At 37.8% G+C, this 15926-nt stretch overlaps 1 protein-coding gene across 1 annotated transcript in view; it reads right to left on the reverse strand.

The window, feature by feature from the left end:
* Positions 1-15926, reverse strand: part of IQCJ (IQ motif containing J) — a 208610-nt gene that overhangs the window by 134337 nt on the left and 58347 nt on the right. The window lies entirely within an intron of this gene.

Genomic DNA, 15926 nt, shown 5'->3' on the forward strand with positions numbered 1-15926 from the left:
AACCAGCTGAAGAGTTAACTACTCTAAAGGAGGACACTAATCCCTTATTTTTTTTAAAGCAATAACAAAGAGGCTGATTAAATTGTATGCACTCAAAGTAATCAAAGGACAATGGGACATGTTCTAATGATATGTCATCATAAGTAATTTATTCCATAAAAGCAAATACATTCATGACTTAATACAATTAAGGCCTGAGTGTATGGGATGTCTTTAAGGACTTCTAGCAGGGTCTATCATAGGAGAGAAATGCCAAGAATTGCCAGCAAATCACAAGAAACTGGGAAGAGAAGGGAAAGATTATCTCTTACAGGTTTGAAATGAAGCATAGTCCTACCAACACCTTGACTTCAGATTTATAACCTCCCGAAGTGTGAGATAATAAGTTAATGTCATTTTAAGCCACCTGGTTTGTGGTATTTTGTTATAGCAATCTTGGGGAACTGATAGAGATGGACACCATAATTCTCATTTTATAGATGAGAAAACTGAGGCCCAGGGCAGTAGACAACATGCCTAATGTTTCAGATTTAGCATGTGGTAGAGTCAAGAGAAAAACTCAAGTACTTTCATTCCAGAGCCTGTACTTAGAACCCCTATAGATCACTGCCCCTGTATTGAACTCTCTCTCTCTCTCTCTCTTTTTTTTTCCCCACAATTCAGGCTTTACTTTTAGGCATCTCTATGGAAACCATCTAATGATTTAGAACTATGGGCATGTGCCAAAATTTTAAAAGTATAGTTACTATTCAAAACCTAAAGATGCTAGATATTTGTAACAAGCTCAGCAAGTAACCCACAGGCCTTTGCACACAGTCTCTATGGCAGTCTAGCTGCAGCTGCCCATCTCCAGGCCTTCCCTTCCTACTCCTGGGATTGCTGGTCAATGTGAGAGTCACTAGACTAGGAGTCTGAATATGTATTTTTGTAGTTCTTTTGAAAATTTGTGAAACTATTCTGTATAATATCATAATAAGGGACACATGTCAAAGTACATTTTTCAAAACCTATAAAATGTACAACATCAAGTGTGAACTCTAAACCATGTACTTTGGGGGATCCCTGGGTGGCGCAGCGGTTTGGCGCCTGCCTTTGGCCCAGGGCGCGATCCTGGAGACCCGGGATCGAATCCCACATCGGGCTCCCGGCGCATGGAGCCTGCTTCTCCCTCTGCCTGTGTCTCTGCCTCTCTCTCTTTCTCTCTGTATGACTATCATAAATAAATAAAATTTAAAAAAAATTAAAAAAAAATAAACCATGTACTTTGGGTAATAATGATATTTCAATGTAGGTTCATAACAAATGTACCCCTCTGGTAGGGTATGTTCATAGAAGATGTGTGTAGGCAGAGGCAGAGGACACTATACTCTCTGTTCAATTTTGTTGTTAACCTGAAATTGTCTAAAGCTTATTTACAAAATGTTTAATTTTATTCTACCATTTTCAAAAAACATGGCTTTGGGGTACTCATCAGAAGATCTGGGTTTGGATCTTAGCCCTGATCATTACTGGATATGAAACTTTAAGCAACATGTCTAATGATATGATATGACATGACATGATATGATATAACTTCATTAGTAACATGGTCATAAAACAGCATCCTAAATCTAATCCTCACATGATCTGTGATAACAGTTTTAGGAATGCACTGAATGTAAGGCCAAATAGAGAATGTAAGTTCTTAATAAATAAATATAAATATTTATATCATATATTAATAAATATTTGTTCAGGGCCTGCCTCATTAGTAGTTGCTTCAAGTGGAGGTAAGTATGTGAAGAGGGTCTTTCTTTGAGTTGTCCCCCAGTGGGTGTCCCTGCCCACTGCTGCTGGGCTTTTTAGCAAGTCCATCAGGCATTTCCCCTGCTGGTCTCCACAGCAATTGCTCCAACAATTGCCAACCTGTTATCCCCAGCTGCTGACCAGGGTCAGCCAGCCAAGCAGGACTTTGGCAAGTAGACTTGAGCCTTCAGAGAAGAATGGTGGAACCAGGTCTCATGGAAGGGGATCATTTATCAGCCTGACAGTAAAGATGTGTGTAAATAACACCAGGAAAACAGAAACTTTCTATGACACAGGTGTGAGAATTTGGGATGCATCCAAGTCACAGTCTCACAGTAAAAGAGCTAATAATATACTATCACATAAAATGTATTTTTCCAAATAAAGATTTTCTCTTTTTTTTAAGATTTTATTTATTTATCCATGAAAGACACAGAGAGAGAGGCAGAGACATAGGCAGAGCGAGAAGCAGGCTCCCTGTGGGGAGCTCAATGCAAAACTCGATCCTAGGACCCCAGGATCAACGTGAGCCAAAGGCAGACGCTCAACCACGGAGCCACTCAGGTGTCCCTAAATAAAGTATTTTCAAATATAGCTCTATAAAAAAGAAATAAACACCAAAAATAGCTAATTTATTTATTTTTTAATTTTGTTACTTCAGGGCCAAAGTGTTGATAGAACTTAGGATTCACTTTTTCAGTATGTCAATGTCAGTGCACAGATATAAATAAAAATGTTAAATAAAAATCCAACATGCTTACTAAGCAGAACTCAGGAAGAAAAAAAAAATGTTCCTTGATTTCATATCCTTTCCTTATTCAGGAAAGCTCATTTTATAAATATATGAATCCAAGTGTATAGATTTAGTTAAATGTTAGTTTGACTTCTTAAGGAAAGAAAGGCATTGTTTCAAGACATTGGAGAAAAAAATAATTGTTTGATTTTAGGCCAAGTGACAAACAGATCCTAGGTTTGTTTTTAGGATTTCATTCTTGAAAGCAAATAATTGATTTTCTTAAAATTTTTTTTAAGATTTTATTTATTTATTCATGAGAGACCAAAGAGAGAGAGGCAGAGACACAGGCAGAGGGAGAAGCAGGCTCCATGCAGGGAGCCCGACGTGGGAATCGATCCTAGGACTCCAGGATCACTCCCTGAGCTGAAGGCAGACGCTCACCCACTGAGCCAACCAGGCATCCCTGGAGGCTTGAATTCTGATTTTGCTGTTATTACCCATGAACACTTGAGTAAATCAGGTACACTTTCTGAATTTTAGGGGTTTTCACCTTTAAAAAAACAAACACTGACTCCAAAATGCTATTATGAGGATGAAAGTCTTTCTGAAAAAGGTTGAATGCCTGGCAGATTTCTGGGAACATGCAGAAGGCCCTTAACTCCTGGCCTGACACCAACTACTGGCATTTCCATGAAAATACTCACATTAATTTTCTGCCCACAGAAAGAGGCAGGAAAATCCAGATCCTGAGTCCTTGTGAAAAAACTAGGCCTCAAGCTGCCTCTTGTGTTTGTGTGACACGACAAGTCCTCAGTATCTCAGGCCTCTGTCTCTGTAAGTGTAAACGGAGAACTATAATTATAGTTATTTCCCACAACTATGATGGATATATTGAATGAATAGTATTTATGAAATTAATTTCCAAACTTCAAAGTACTCTGAAAATACTGTGATTTTTGGTATATATAAAGACAAAAGTGAAATACATAGAAATATAAGGGGTTAAGTTGGAATGGTAAAAATTCAATGCCCATCTGTTTTGTTATTAAAGTTTGCTTTTAAAAAAAAGAAAAAAAAAAAAAAAGAAAAAAAAAATAAAGTTTGCTTTTAAAAATATTGTTAAAGTTAACAGAACTTAGTTTTTTTTAAAAGAGATTCATTATACTTTCTATATTGAGAACATTAGAGATAAAATAGACTTCCTAAAGCAAAGTCATTTGTTAATAATGTTAGAATCATGTCATTTATAACAAACAGGCACTAATAAGCTCACAACTTAATCCAAGAAAGAGACCACGTATGTGATCTTGAAACGTAAAATTCAAAAGTTTGAATATTGTGTGCACTAGCCCCCAGTATGGTAGTATAAAAATGGAAAAGTCTGAATATCGTGTGCACTAGCCCCCAATATGATAAGATGGTATAAGAGGTGAGGTCTTTGGGAAGTGATTAATTTATGAGGATACAGTGCTCATGAATGGGATTAGTGCCCTTATAAAAGAGGTCTGACATATCCCTTGCACCTTCCACTATGGGAAGACACAGAAGGAAGATAGGCATCAATAAAGAATCAAGTCCCCACTAGCCATGGAATTTGCCAGCACCATGATTTTGGACTTCTCAGCCTCCAGAACTATAAGTAATAAATATCTGTTCTTGATTAGCTGTGGTATTTTATTATAGATGCCTGCATGGACTAAGATAGTAAGTCAAAAATGAAGAGAATAAAGAGCAGCTAAAAAATTATAGACAGAATTATTTCCAAAATGTAATTAAAATTATAAATCAGATACTATCCCCAATTTTTTGTTTTATGTTTTAAAAGGCATTATTTTCCTATGGTGAATTTGATAAAACCTGAATATTCAAGGAAAAATGTTTAAAAGACAAATCCTTAGGTATTATACATCAACTGCTGTATGAAGTGTAGGGGTCAGATTACTAGCTGTGAAATATTCTTTGATACTCTTTGTACCTTCGCTCATAAAGAAGTACAAAGATCACATCAATAGCTCTATGGATTATTTTTCAACAATAAGCAAACTTGAGTCACAGAAAGGATTTTCTAAAGCTTACTGCAGTCCTTAATACATGGTTGGTGGCAATACCTGACATAGAAACATTCTTGATATTTGTGCTGTTAATTCCTACCATGCCGAAGACCTCATGACAGTTTGAAGATGACAACCTCTGAAATTAATTCATACTTCTGCCCTTGCCCTGTCCTTCTTGGATTAAATGAGTCTTTTACCTCTGACGAAACATTTACATTTTTTGCCTATAAAAGTAGCACCAAAATATCCTCTGAAGGGAGCACACTCAAAGCCCCACCTACAAAAGCCAGATGTGGTCAAATTTAATTCAAAGTGAAATTCTTTCCACAGAGATATGGCAATTTACTCACTCTGTGAGATTTGGGGAGGTTCCTCAACTTTTGTGGACTACAGTGCATTATCAATATAATGTGAATAATACTGCCTTTCCTCAGGGGGCTGTACTAAAGTATCCAATTTCTTTACCAATAAAGATTTTACTCTGATGAAAGAGTCACAGTATTGATGAAGTTGGAGAGCTCATGTAGTATAATAGTAAAACATAGACTCTGAAGCAGGACACCTGGGTTCAAATCCTCATCCCTGCCACTATTGATGCTATTACCTTGACTAATCTACCAGACTACTCTGTGACTTAGTTTTCCCATCCTTGTATAAGTGAGGATAATAACAGGACCTACTCCATAAAGTTGTATAGGAATTAAATGAGTTATTATTTAAAAAATACTTAGAGCAGTATCAGAAATATATGAAGTTCTGCATAAACATTACATCAATAAACTATGGGTTATTGTCCTTTTCCTCCAAGGTGCTGCTCACTAAGTTTTCCCAACATGAATATGAGTGTAGATTCATGGCTGCCAAAACAATCCATTGGACAGAAACTGCCAGCTAAATATTCCCCTCTTTCTGGCCACATAGATCACATTTCCCAGACGCCCTTGCATTGGGTGTTGCCAGTGAAAGTGAGAAGTGATTGGCATTACTGCAATCTTTGCCCCCAAATCCTTCTATTAACAACCTTCTGTAATCTTTCCCTTTCCACAGCTTAATGCAGATTAACACAGTAATGGAGAAAGGTATGTTAAAGATGGTAGAGTCACAAGAGGGAAGGAGCCTGGGTCCCAACATCACTGTATCTGTGGGTGAGTTGCCTGACAAGGAATGCCTGCATGATCTTGTTGTGTCCATAAGAAATAAATTCTTATTGTATTATACTCCTCCTAAGATTTGTTTCAGCAGCTAGCAATGCTATCCTCATCACATAGTTCAATATTTCCTGCATGGGGCTGTATACTGGGGTAAAGTCATTATAACCTCCAGTGCCTAGAGGAGATAGCTAGGCCAAAACTGGGCTTGGGATGAGATCAGATGTCAAACATGGGTGAAAGCATGAGGGTGACACAGAAATACTTTATCCAAAAAGGAAAACAGAGTTATGGAGAGACGAGAGACAAATACCATGTAAAACTTGCAAGAAATATCAAATCCAAAGGATAATCATAAAAATTTAGGAGAAAGTATGAACTGAAAGATGGCTGCAGTCAGCAAAGCTGCCAAAGGCATAAGAACTAGCACTGGTCCAATTGGTTTCAAATAATTCCTTAGAAGACAGTTTTTTTTTTTCCTCTCTTTTTTTTGTAAGAATTCCTGCTTCTGTGAGCACAAGCCAACTGTCCTAGAAGTATAATTTTCTAGGCCTACATTTGTCATAATGTGCCCAAATATCTTCCCAGGTGGTCTTGCCTCAGTGACTAAAATCCTTGTAATTCTTACAACCCTGGGCTGACATAATGTTGCCCCCTATTAGCATGAAAATACAATCTGTGTTGAATAACAAATAAGGTTATTATCAAACTCTGAATACTGGAGTTTTGTTGCTTTATAAGAACAATTTCTCAATTGCTTATAGGGATCAAAGGGAATGGAACAGGTATGGATAATTTTTGCTGACAGCAGGTGGGCTCATCTTCTGCTTGGACTGCTGCTGAGAAAGGCAAGTTTGGCTATGCTACTTTTGGGGGAAATGATAACCATTTGGGTACTAGCAAGCCCTCTGCAAGAGTTCCAGGAAGGATGGAAAAGGCCACGCCTAAAAGGGAGATGTATAAGCTTTTACAGAAGTGTGGTTCTAGTCATTCTTGAGTTTGTTCTATGACTCTTTCCACAAGTAGACTGTTCAAAATGCCTAATTAAAAAGGCTGAACCAACCAATTCATGCAAACAAATAGATCCTTAGTATTCTCTTTTGTTGGACAACCTCTAAGGTGACTGCTCAGTGATCTCCACCTCCTGGTATTCACGTTTTTTTTTTTTTTTTAGTATAGTTGACATGCAATGTTACATTAGTTTCAGGTGTACAACATAGTGATTCAACAACTATATACATTTTGCAATGCTCACCACAAGTGTAGCTACCATGTGTCACCATTCAATGCTATTACAGTACTACCACTGACTATATTCCTTATTTTATACCTTTAGTCTCCACCACTTACCATTCCATAACTGGAAGCCTGTAAAAGGTATTCACACTTTTATGTAAACATCTCCCCTTGACTGTAGAAGGGAATTACGACTTGCTTCTAATGACAAAGGTAGTGAAATGCCATTCTTATAATAACATTATGCTATATAAGACTGCCATGCTATCATATCAGATTATTCTAGAAACTCCCCTTGTTGGTTTTAATACAGTAAATAGCTATATTGGGGGGAAAAAGCATGGCAAGGAACAGCAGACAATCTCTAGAAATTGTGGGCAGTCTCCAGCTGACATCTAGCAAGAAGGTAGGGCCTCTATCCTGTCCAAGCAGAAGAAAATGAATTCTACTAACAACCTGAATGGGCTCAGAAGCAGATTTTATCCCAGTCAGGGCACTAGATATGAACATGACCTGGTTGACACTTTGACTATAATCTGTAAGATCCTAAGCAGAGGACCCATTCAAATGATCCTTTGAGTCTTGACTCATAAAAGTTGTGAGATAATTAATATGTTGTTTTAAGGTGCTAAGTGTGTGGAAATTTATTGTTACACAGCAAGAGATAACCAATACAGTCTTAACAGAAACAGTGACCACAACTCCTTTCTACTCTGCTAATGTTGATTTAGCAGGGCACTCCTAGACAATCCCATTCTAACAAACTATAAAATGTTTCTGTCACTTGTTATCCCCTTGCTAAAGTCCCTTAAAGGACCCATGTATTTTGATACTCTTAGAGGCCACAGGCTACTGAGGCTTTAAGTTAGGAACTGATTTGCTCATTTGGAAAAACATTGTTTCTAGTTTTTTAGGGATAGTGAATTCAAAAGCATGTTGCTATTGACCTTAGGACTTTGAGCATGGAGAAATGTTCCCATTTCCACTGACTCTTTTGGAAAGAAAAACAGAAATTTGAGAATGCTGATCCACTATTCAATTGAAAAGAAAATTCGGATGCACATATGTATGTGTGTGTACACACTCCTGTATGCATGCTTGTTCTCTTTGCTTTTGCTTGTTCTCTTTGCTTTTCCTCTAACAACTTCTAAGAATTATAGTCTTTGGTTCCAGTTTTTCTGGTATTTTTATGTGTTCATTCTTTCATTCTTTTCTTTTTTTTTTAATTTTTATTTATTTATGATAGTCATACAGAGAGAAAGAGAGAGGCAGAGACACAGGCAGAGGGAGAAGCAGGCTCCATGTGCCGGGAGCCTGATGTGGGATTCGATCCCGGGTCTCCAGGATCGCGCCCTGGGCCAAAGGCAGGCGCCAAACCGCTGTGCCACCCAGGGATCCCCATTCTTTTCTTTTAATAGCATTATTTTTGATGTACCCATGGCATTTGCTTGTGTGAAAATTTATAAATTTAATTAAAGAAAGCAAAATGTGCAAGCAAAGCAGGGCACTTTTCTTCATCAAATATTACTGACACAAAGTCCAGGTCACGGATTCTCAGGGAACAATGAAACAGACTGAGGCCTGAACAAGAAATAATTGACTCTAAAATTCTCAGAGAAACCTTCAAAAATGAAAATAATAAACATATAATTAAACATCTCCTAAAATAACATTGTCAACTTCATTAAGTGTTCAACTTTGTATAAAATTTTTATTATATTGTAAAACATCTGAAGGTGAGATGGTCTCCTTTCCCAAGTTTCCAAATATGCAGATAACTGACAAGAAATCATTGACATTCTAAATTATATGAGCTTTTGAGCTAAATAATTTTCAGGGTAAAATTGCAAATTAAAAATCATGTTCATTTTCCTGCAGAGAAAATTATATTTAATGTGTAATATGGGTGCATTATATTTAAGCCTCAATAGCCTTATCTGTAAGAAGGAAAAACTGGTGATCAGTAAGCCTCCTTCTATCTCTAAAATCCCAAGAATTTAAGCATCTAAAGGTAGGAAACAGACTTGAATTAGACCCCGAATACTGACAATATTATCTGTCTCTGGTCATGCAACTTCATTATTTGTGAATCTTTTTCATTTTAGAAATCCTATAATTTAAAAAAAAATCACTTGCTAGTATCAAAATAGATTTTTAAAATTAATTGTGCTCACTCAGTCATTTAGGAAAAGAAGAAAAATCTAACCAGAAGGATTTTCAAATGGCATCAAATTAATCCATGCCTAGATATCATGGAGGAAGTGGTAAGGTTTTTAAAAATCTTTTCTTCATATCACATTCCTTAATTGCCTAGAGCTTGAAAGGACAGGGTACCTGAGAGTTGTTGAGATTGTGTATAGAAGGGAAGCTGAAGGAGAAGACCCACAGGAAGCTCCCAGGTCTGAGCCTAAATATTTAAGGCAACAACAAAATCTTTCCAATCAAAATACATGCCATAAAAACTCCAGAAGAAGCTAGGCTAACTAACACATAATCTTTAGCACTTAGTACAAGAAAAATTATAGTTTACAAACTAGATGAGGATGAGGATCTAGGAATTCACTGGAAGGGATAGCAGAAGAGAACCCATGAAAGAATAATATGTATGAAAAATCAGGTTTGGGGCACCTGGGTGGCTCAGTCAGTTAAGCATCTGCCTCTTGATATCAGCTCAGGTCATGAGATCGAGCTCCATGTCAGGGTCTGTGCCCAGCAGGGATCTACTTAAGATTCTCTCTCTTCTTCTCCTTCTGCTTCTCCCTATCCTCCCAATAACAAATAAATAAATCTTTAAAAGAAAAAAGAAAAATCATGTGTTTAGTGTAAAAAAGATTTATTGTAAGCCATGAGAATCAAAAAGAAGTTCTCTCTGCACAAAAATTAAGCAAAAACAGTGTAGACAAATGAAAGCCCCAAACCCCCTGTTTATTATTATGTGCCAGATCCAAGGCTAAATAATGTTCATTTATGCTTAAATTTAATCCCTTCCCACATATACAGGTTGAGATTTCAACAGGAATAATAATCAGCACAGCTGGTTCAATGGAACAGATTTTAATGAAGGGTACAGAGGTACAGATGGGGTTCACAGAACCCATAATGAGTGGCAAGGTACCCAGAGTCCAACAACACTAGGAAGCCATCACCACCCTCCCAGGAAAAGATACTGTTCCTGGAGCAAAGAGAGAACTGGAACAGTTAGGGAGGGGTGGGCCAGGGTGCTGAGTCCAAGGAAGGGTATAAACCTTGCCAGAGACTAGGGCCTGAAGCTGAAGAGTGCAAAGAGTTGCCCGGCATCTCTTTCCTATCACCATCTGAATGTCATTGCTTCCCACTGGCCAATCTCAACTGGTAGTCAACTGGCAAGGGAGACTGCATGATTCTTTATTAGGTATCAGATGTTCAGAGCATTGAGAAAAGCAGAGAAAAGATTCAGCAGTGAGGAGGAGGGCATGGAAAGTAACCAGACACAACCATAAGAAAGAATATATATAATGACATTCCTGTTTGACATATTAGGGAACTGAGGTAAAGAGTAGTTAAGTTACTTGTTCCAAGTTACACAACCAGCACAAGATGGTAGGGCTGGAATTTGGACACAGAACTGTCTGGTTCCTGGTATGTGCTCATTCCTTTTTGCTGCTCTTCCTGATACCTCACATTTGCAAGCCCTTTGCTATTTACCAATTCTTTTACATATTTTGCCGTATTTGTTCCCTAAAATAACCTTGAGGGGTAAGAAAGTTAGATTTTAGTGATATTTTACAGATTAAGGAGCTAAGGATCAAAGAAGCAATTAACACTTTTCTTCTAAAAAGTAGGCGATAATTAATGTCTTTGATCAAAGAAGAGAGGGGAATAAGCAATAGGGTGTGGGGGCTTCCTGGTACATAAGTTAGCAAAATAGAAACGATTAAGCACTGACTGATAATATGTGAAATATAAAATGAGAAAGGCACTAACAGGTGTTTGTTATGATAATTCTTATTAACTTTGCAAATATCTTTCTTCACTAGTCTGAATTTTATTTTTCCCTAAGAATTCATAAACAGAGATAACAATTAACATCTAACTAACTGTTGCTATTTGAATGGCATACCTTCTAAAAAGAGATCAGCCAGTAAATCTGTAGACTACATAGTGTTAAAGGTGTGATACAAAACTATTTCTGATTCTCTAGCATCTAACCAGCAAGGGATTGCAATCTTTGTCGATTAATGACATGGAGAGAATTGTTAAATGGTACCAAAGAAGGATATTTTTAATTTATAAACGGATCTTAACTAAGAGAAGTATGATTCTAACTTAAAACCTCTACTTTCGTAGAAAAGTAGATCAGACTAGATTATACTCTAGTCTTGCTTCCATATGTCATCTGAAAACATACTCTAGTTAACTAAAAGTGGATATTCTATAAAGGTTCATCTAGCCTTGCTCACCATTTTCTCTGACCCTGACACCTTCTGGCATACAGCAGATGTTCTGCAACACCTGAGGAACTATTATGTTTCAAACCCCATGTACCAGAAAATGTATGCAATGTATATATCTCATCCTCATTCCAAACCTATAAGGTTGACGTTATTATCACCCCCATTTTACAAATGAAGAAGCTGATCTTACACAGCTAGCTATGTGTGCTTTGACCAAAATGCACTCCATGTCAAATATTGCCTAATGCTATACCATTTCAGAGACCTAAGTATGAGGGGTTCAAAGATTCGTCAAATCTGTGGTCTTTGAAACTCAAAGCTCTCTCTAATACTTCTGCCAGTTCCCAGGAATCTGCATTCTACCACATACTGTCTATGCATGGCCTCAGCTGTAAAGGCAACAATGGGCAGCACAGACTGTCTTGAAGATGATATGAGGGAAATAGAGGAACTTGCCAGCAAACAATTGAAAAAGTCCTATTTAAAGGTTTCTGTTTACAATATAATTACACTTATATAACATTCTTGAAATAACAATTATAGAGCTGGAAACAGGTTAGTGGCTCCCAGAGGTTAGGGAAAGGGAGGGGAGGGAGGTGGCTGTGGTTATAGAAAGGCAACACTAGGGATCTTTATGATGGAACTGTCCTGAGTCTTGACTGTGGCAGACCACAGTCTTGACTAATCTATATATGTGAAAACATTCCATAGAACTAAATACACACATGTGCACACACACAAATCACACATGTGTACACAGAGACATAGTCAAATGAAGGCATGGAAAGCTGGCAGAACCCAAATAAGGTCAGTGGATTGTAGCAACACCAATTTCCTGGTTGGTAGTGTTAAACTATAGCTATGTGAGATGTTACCTTTGGGGGAAACTGTGTGAAAAGTATATGGGATCTCTTATTATTTTTTAGAACTGCATGAGAATCTACTATTATCTCACATATTAAATGGAAATATCAATAATTACATCATAGATTCTATTGTATTTTTTTCCTCTATTTTCCAAAATTAGCAAAATGTTGTTTGAGTGATTTTTCTAATTAAAATAGAAAAATGTGTTGTTGAATGTGTCATGAATTGGCACTTCCAGTTATTTTTACCAATGGATAGGGCATTAGCAGATGAAGATGGGGATAAGTAAGAAGGTGTTTCAGGACCAGAAGGAAAAAAGGCACAGAGGCAAAAGAGCAAAGGGCACATGTGTTCAGGAAACAAGGTGAACTTCATTTGGATAAAACATGGAGGAATATGTAATATTTGTGTGAGAAATAGGGAGAAAAAGATGAGTCAGTCTGTATCATGAAGAAGAAGGAATCTGTTCCCAAGGCATTGTGGGGAGAGTGTTCTGTGTATTTGGAGGGAGAAGGGGGAAGCGACACATTTAGAGTGGAGCTTTGGGGAAACTAATTTGACCACAAAGGATGGACTAAAATGTTGTTGGACTGGACGATGAGAATGGTAGTAAGAAATATCTCCTGCCAGAGTCCAGGTAAGACATAACAAGAAGGGAGGTAAGTCTAGAGACAAGGGATCATTGTACCAACACTGCAAAAAATGTGGAATGTGCAGAGGAAACTCACATCTGAGGAGGGAAATTCCAATAGGCATTACTAAAAAAAATATTTGTGAACTCTGTTTTTGTATTTTCAGATAACAAGTAAAAACATATTGCTAACATCCATTCCATTATCAGGTGGATAAGAATATTCTTGTCTGTACTCGGTGAAATGACATAGGCAGACTGAAATTAATTCCTGATGTCTAGATTTCTATCCATTCGTCTGCCTCATATATAGATATATCCACAACCAACTCTAATCTCAGTTATTACTAATTTGCAGTCCTAGAATGTACTTTAAATTTACAACCTCCAAAATTTGTCTTATGAATGTATTCTCTGGTAATCTCAACTTATTATCCCATGAATTTTAACATTGCTTGTGCCTGATAATAGAACCATCTCACTAGACTGGTTTATTCAGCCAAAATGAAATGAAAAAAAAAAAAAAACCTGTGAGTTGCTTTACAGGTTTATGAAGATGGTAACCAGGAAGCAATGATTTCCAATATTTCCCTCTACTGTCTTTCAAATACACTATAATAAAAGTGACCGAGGTCTCTTTTTAAATAGAAAGCAGTAATAACTTATGAGAGATCAATGATAACCATTTATCACGTAAATAAGCACTGTGAAGTTACAGAACTCTCACATTAAATGAGAAGCATTTATTACATTTCTGCATTGCAGCAAAATCTCTGGTACATTGTGTACAGAAAACCCAAAGGCAACCCCCCACTGGTTTTTAATTAAGTGTCATTCCCACTGAGTTAATAAGCATGCTATCAATAATGTGACTTTCCTTTAAAGTTTTGATAATAATAGTTCAAGCTATATTTTGTAATTACTGATAATAGATTTGATAAAATTCTCTAATTGCCACCCTCTTCTCAATTAACACAACTAGATTTATTATGTCTTCTGTGTCCAAGAACAATAAGTCTTCCAATTTCTAGAGCCTTAAGAAATGCAATCCATGTGAAATTGATGTTCATCCTGAGAATAACGTATGACTGGGAAATTCAATCTTGAAACACAGATTAATTTATGATTAAAAGAATAAATACTGCTGAATCTTAAAACCACTATGGTTTCCTAAGTGCTTCTTTTGTACCAGGCACTGTGCTAGGAGCCTTTATAACCATTGTCATGAGGGCTCATTGTAAATAAAAATCAATATAATATACAGAGGCATAAACAGATTAACTATCTGGTCCAAGTACCCACAGCCAGTGAGTCAAATAAGAATCTTAAAGTCAGTGCCCTTACCACAGCCCCAAAACTCCTGTACAGTAGAAAGTTTGTCTATTTACTGTATAAATGAGGAACACATTCCAGATGAGCCATGGCTTAGATAATATCATATCCACTTGTCTATGGTGATGCTCTGCCAACAAGAGGCACTTAAAACATGCTTGTTAACTACATGGAATTCCTTGTTACCAAATTAACAGAAGCATGTCAGCATCATGCCCATTTGCCTCACCTCAGTGCCCCCTAATTTGTGCCATACAGCAGCCAAAAACACAGCACCAGTGCCCAGTGTGGCTAGTGGCCAAGTGAATCTGGCCAGGGTTTCCAGCTAGGAATTGTCAACCACTGGATGACCCCCATGTGTTAATCACTGGTATCTGGCTTTCCTTAGTTTTCTGCCCTCCAACTAGGATCAGCCCAGGCTGAAATAGGTACATTAAGGCAATGGCGAGCTGATTTCTGTTAACTTAGAAGCATTTTATTAACAGTCGATGATCAAAGTTCTTTGTCAAACAATGAAAATAAATGTCAGTATGTTTACTAAAACAATCTCTAACTAGGTTGAAAGAAAGCCTTAGGTAGCTCCCAGGGATCATTAGGTGGGCTTATCAACTATAATCTAATTCCCTAACAATAAGAATTACTTGAAAAACACCCAGCCTTTTCAATCAGTTTAATTCAATTTAATTCTGTTTTGTTAAACTGATCATTTGTTCAGAACCTACACTGCTCTGTTTCAGACATTGGAAATATGAAGATAGATTAAACATGATTCTGGCAGAGAGTTAAGATGGTGGAGTAGTAGGAGGACCCTATGCCTGCCTCCTAGCTAGATAAATATCAAATCATTGTGAACACCCAAGAAATCCATCTGAGGACTAACAGAACAAACTGTACAACTAGAGGGAGAGAAGAAGCCACGCCGTAGAAAGTAGGGGTGAAGAGACATAATTTGATGGAGATAAGGATTATAGTTGCTGCAGAGGGGAGGGATCCCCGATCATGGAGACAGACTAGGGAGGGACAGGAGGAGAGAGAGCAACTCACAGGAGATAGCACAAGGAAAACACTTACCCAACATGACTGACTGGGAAAATGAGAGGAGCTGATTATTAAGTTCTTATAACCAGTGGAGCTCAAAGAATGGAATTTTAGAGGTGTGTATAATGGCTGGTATTGAGCCTGGCAGGTGCTGGAGTGCTTCTGTGAAGAAGGAGGGCAGAGGGCCAGGAGTGAATGGAACAACCTAAGGACCTCCCAGGATTTACTGGGAGAGACGCTTCTCCCTTCTTGTAGTACATCTGGGAGAGGTGGCATTGCCTCTCAGGGGATAAAAGCTCTAGCAGGTCATTGTGCTTCCCTGTACCTTAAGCATAGGGACATTGATATCTTCTGAAGGCAGCTAACCCGGACCTAGGCTTTTGCTGCACTTTACTCTAGGCTCCAAGATCCTGCATGTTGGTGCAACTGCCTTCTGGGACAAACTGACACCAGCCCCAGCACAGGAGATTCTCCCCTAGAGGACCAGCATGGGTCCATACCACATTGGGTACCTAAAGTATGGAGTTCTGAAACTCAACTGGCATTTCTGAGATAAAACACAGATGCACTGTGCTGCTGGGCAGGCAGAAACCCCAAAAACAGACAGGCTGAAGGGAAGGGGCCTGGGGGATGCTGGGTGCAAACAAGGGAACATTGTTTGCTCTT

The sequence above is a fragment of the Vulpes lagopus genome, chromosome 17, assembly GCF_018345385.1.
Source record: "Vulpes lagopus strain Blue_001 chromosome 17, ASM1834538v1, whole genome shotgun sequence".
NCBI classification, from domain to species: Eukaryota; Metazoa; Chordata; class Mammalia; order Carnivora; family Canidae; genus Vulpes; species Vulpes lagopus.